The 4,957-nt window shown below is 41.4% G+C and overlaps 1 pseudogene; it reads left to right on the top strand.

Moving 5' to 3' along the window:
- Window positions 1-3,457: 3,457 nt before the first annotated feature.
- Window positions 3,458-3,986, top strand: LOC102815646 (annotated as a pseudogene).
- Window positions 3,987-4,957: the final 971 nt, after the last annotated feature.

The raw sequence follows: 4,957 nt of genomic DNA, 5'->3' as shown, positions 1-4,957 counted from the left end.
GAATTACTAATAACGGAGCCCAGGAACACACATGTTAACAAGGTACTCAGGTTATATTTATTCCTATTAAAGTTTGGAAATCACTGATGGAGGCAACAAGAATTATAACTTATGAGAAATTCTCTTACCAAGAAAAGGTGGACTCAAGGAAAATTTTTCCCCAGGTGTACCAGAGATTTGAGAAAGTACAGCAGACTTCTTATTCTGTTTCATTGTAAGATACAAAGAAATGGTCTCACACTTTCCATGATAAAGTCAGAAAGTCTTTCAAGTCTATATAGTACTGGAAAAGTCACAATTAATGATAATAGCCAAAAGTCCAATGACTGACAATGGTGAATCAGTTGTCTTTTTCTATATAACAAACCACTCCAAAATTTGGTGGCTTAAAATAACAATCATTTATTTGCTCAAACTTCTGAAGTTTGGTTGGGTAGTTTTTGGTTTTGCCCTGGTTCAGATACACTTGGTGATCTAGCATGACCTCACTTACATGTCTGAAACTCAGCTGTACCAAATTAATCTCTGCTCTCCATGGTCTCTCATCTTTCAGCAGGCCAGGCTAGGCTCCCATACATGGTGGCAGTACTTCACGAGAACAAGCAGATGCATGCAATACCTCTCAAAGAGCAGGCTTGGAACTTGTACACTCCCACCACGCTTTGTCAAGGATAGGAATTCAAGTTGCAAGGGAATAGACTCATCTGGTAGAAAGGAGTCCTAGTGTGGTGCTGTGGGTTAATGCACTGGACTGCAAAGCCGGTTTGAACCACAAAGTTGGCAGCTCAAATTCACCAGTTGCTCCCTGGAAACCCTATACAGGGTTGCTGTGGGTCACAACCGACTCATCGACACTTAACAACAACAACAAACTTACAGAAATAGCTACAAAGTTTTTGTGGCTGTTTGCAGTTATGTTGTTGTTGTGAAGTGCCGTCGAGTCGGTTCCGACCCATAGTGACCCAGTACAGGGTTTCCAAGGGTGTAAATCTTTACGGGAGTAGAAAGCCTCATCGTTCTCCCGCGGAGCGGCTGGTAGTTTCGAACCGCTGACCTTAAGGTTCGCAGCCCAATTCGTAGCCACTACGCTACCAGAGCTCCTTTGCAGTTATACTACGTAGGTTATATAGGCAGAGATATGGGGCGATTTGGGAGCATAGGTGTCTCTGAAAATAGTACAAATAGTGGGTGCCATTCATTCAACCAGGTACTAGCAGCAGAGCCCACTTCACCCAAAAACTCTCAGCTCTTCACAACCTTTCAACTACCTGTGTCTTTCCTCTTCTGGGTTTTTCACTCTTCATTTCAAAAAATCTTTGCCTCCTTTTGATCCTAAGATTATTATGACTATGAAGCATGATAGATTTTCCCAAAGTCATCCAGCATCAAAATTTCAAAATCAACTTTAATTTATACTGCTCCCTACCCCGTCATAATAGGTCATTGTCTGGCCTGGCATATTGTTGTTGTTGTGAAGTGTCATTGAGTTGGTTCCTACCCATAGCAACCCTGTATAGGGTTTCCAAGGAGCAGCTGGTGAGCTTGAACTGCCAACCTTGCAATTCAAACAGCTTTGCAGTCTGGTGCATTAACCCACAGCGCCACGGATACTATCTCTGACATACTGTTGTATGGCCATAGCATGTCCCCTACTATGAATTCATACCGCCACCACCCTCTTTCAAACTCTTGCTGCTTCACCGTTTATTAATACTGAGAAATTGGGCAACTTCTTCAGGTTCTTCATCTGTAAAGTGGAATGTCATTGTTAGGTGTCATCAAGTTAGTTCTGATTCATAGGACCCTATGCACAACAGAACGAAACACCTACCTGGTCCTGGACCACCGTCACAAATGTTGTTATGTCTGAGCCCATTGTTGTTGTCACTGTGTCAATCCATCTCCTAAAGCGTCTTCCTCTTTTTTGTTGACCTTCCTTTTATCTAAGTATGATGACCATCTCTAGGGACTCAGCCCTCCTACCAACATGTTAGGTGGTTGTTAGAAGCCTTCAAGTTGGTTCTGACTCATATTGACTCTACACTGCCCAGTCCTGCGAGCTCTTCACAATTGTTGTTATGCTCATTTCTGCTGCTGCCACTGTGCCTATCCATCTCATTGGGGTCTTCCTGTTTTTCACTGACCCTCCACTTTACCTAGCACAATATCCTTCTCCAGGGATGGGTCCCTCACCAACCTGGATTCTAAGAAGCATTCTGGCTGTACTTCTTCCAATGCAGATTTGTTTGTTCTTCTGGCAGTCCACAGTACTTTCAATATTTTTCTCCAACACCGAAACTCAAATGCATCAATTCTTCTATGGTCTTCCTTATTTGTTATTGAACTTTCACATGTATATGAGGCTATTGAAAGTACCATGGCTTGGGCCACGCACACCTTAGGCCTCAAACTGACATCTTTGCTCTTGAACACTTTAAAGAGGTCTTGTGCAGCAGATTTGCCAAGTGCAATGCATTATTTGATTTATTGACAGCTGTTTCTATGAGTGTTGACAATGATGCCAAACAAAATGACACCTTTGACAACTTCAAACTTTTCTCCATTTATCATGTTGTTACTTAATAGGTACAGTAGTGAGGAGTTAAAATACTTACTTTCCCAAATTTAAACCATTCAGTGTTACCTTGTTCTGTTCAAATGACTGCCTCTTGGTCTATGTATAGGATCCTCATGAACACAATTAAGTGTTCCGGAATACCCATTCTTTGCAATGTTATCCATAACTTCTCATGATCCACACAGTTAAAAACCTTTGCATAGACAATAAAGCATAGGTAATAAATAAAGCATCTTTTGGGTACTCTCTGCTTTCAGCCAAGATCCATCTGATGTCAGCATCCTCACCTTAATCCAGCTTGAATTTCTCACAGTTCTCTGTCAATGTACTGTTGTAGTCTTTTTTTTTTTTTTTTTAATTATCTATAGCAAAAGTTTAATTGCATGTAATGTTAATGATATTGTCTGATGGTTTCTACATTCTGTTAGGTCACCCCTCCTTGGAATGGGCGCAAATATGAATCTTTTCTAATCAATTGGTCAGGTAGATGTCCTTCAAATTACTTGGCATAGAAGAAGATAAGGTGGACTATTTCTGTATGGTTCACTGCTGAAAACTTTATGAATACCTAACAACATGTACAAGAGGCAAAATCTCGCATCCTCACTTTTGAGGTGCGTTCTGGCTCTATTTCTTCCAAGACAGATTTGTTTGTTCTTCTGCCAGTTGAAGTCCATGTACGTTCAATGTTCTTCTCCAACACCGTAATTCAAATGCTTTGATTCTTCTATGGTCTTCCTTATTCATTGTTCAACTGTCACATACATATAAGGCCATTGAAAATACCATGTCTTGGGTCACATGCACCTTAGTCCTCAACATTTAACACTTCAAAAATATCTGTGATAGCGGGCTGCTGGCCAGGCTGTTGGGTTCCTAATGAAAATGTTAAAAAGCACTGACTATATAACCACTAGATGAGGCCTGGATCTCTGGGCTGAAATCTGTTCCTGTATACCAAATCCTGACCAAGAGGAAGAGGCCAGCAATGTCTTCTCTCTCAGACTCCTTTATGGATTCTTATCCTGCAAGCAAACGCCAGAGGGAGGCAGCAGGCTTTGCTGTCCACCCAGCTCTACAACCTTGGGCCCCTTTGCAAAATTCAAAAGTATATTTAGCATATCTAGAAAAGAAACTGAAAAAAATCCAAGATTTAAATCAGGACATGCTTCAAACCTTGGTGCAGGCCAAGAAGGAATGCTGGAATCTGTTCCTCCAGGAGAAGCTAGCATCTGAGTTCTTTGTGGATGGACTTGATTCTGATGAGAGCACCTTGGAACACTTCAAGAGGTGGCTCCAGTCAGATGAAGTAGCCATCTGCACAGAAGAGGTCCAGTATCTGATTCCTCTTTAGTCACAGGTTGAGAAGCCGGAGGCTGGGGACAAGCCAGCCACAGAGGAATGGTAAATTACACACGCACACACACACACATGGAACAGCTGTCCTGAACCCACAGGGAATGATGGCAAGCTTGGCTTCAGCAACCAGGAGAATCTAGGAAGGGAAAAGGCCCAAACATCTCTCCACAAGCAAACAGCTGCAGATCCCTGAGGACATGTTTGGGGCTGGCATGTGTGACTGTCTTAAATGAAGTGAATGACTGGCCCAGTGCATGCTGGATCAATGTACTGTTTTCCTGTGCCTTACAGCTTGACTAAGCACTGATGCTGCAGGTTAGAAGTCTGCTCAGCAATTAGTGGAGGACCAAGTGGGGAAGTACTTGGAGAAACCAATGCCATTGTGTATAATATATGAATAAGAGCCATAATTTCTTGCCTCTTCTGGATATTCCCTGCCTGAGTCCCAAGTATTCTCTCAGTAAATTATCAAGGGTGAGTGGGGCTAAAGAGAATATAAAGTCTGCTTCCTTGAATCCAAGCCTGCCTGGGGTTTCCATAACAAGTTCATAGTAAATATATTGATTGGGGGTGGGGGTAGGGGGAATGTCTTTTGCAGCAGATTTGCCCAACTTCATTTCATTTCCTGACTGCTGCTTTCTCTGAGTGTTTATTGTGGATCCAAATAAAATGAAGTCTTTGACAACTTCAATCTTCTCTTCACTTATTACAATGTTGTTTATTGTTCCAGTTGTGAAGATTTTTGTTTTCTTTACATTGACTAATCATTGACTAATACTAATTCATACTGAAGGCTACATTGTCTTTGATCTTCATCATTAAGTATTTTAAGTCTTTTTTATTTTCTGCAAGCAAGGTTGTATCATCTTCAAGTCACAGGTTGTTAATGAATCATCCTCCAATTCAGAAGCCAAATTTTTCTTCATATAATCCAACTTCTCAGATTACTTGCTCAGCATACATGTTGAATAAGTATGGTGAAAGAATATGACCCTGGCGCAAAACTTTCCTGATCTTGAA

This window comes from Chrysochloris asiatica, unplaced genomic scaffold (assembly GCF_000296735.1).
Source record: "Chrysochloris asiatica unplaced genomic scaffold, ChrAsi1.0 scaffold00187, whole genome shotgun sequence".
NCBI classification, from domain to species: domain Eukaryota; kingdom Metazoa; phylum Chordata; class Mammalia; order Afrosoricida; family Chrysochloridae; genus Chrysochloris; species Chrysochloris asiatica.
This window is presented reverse-complemented; position numbering and strand designations above follow the sequence as displayed.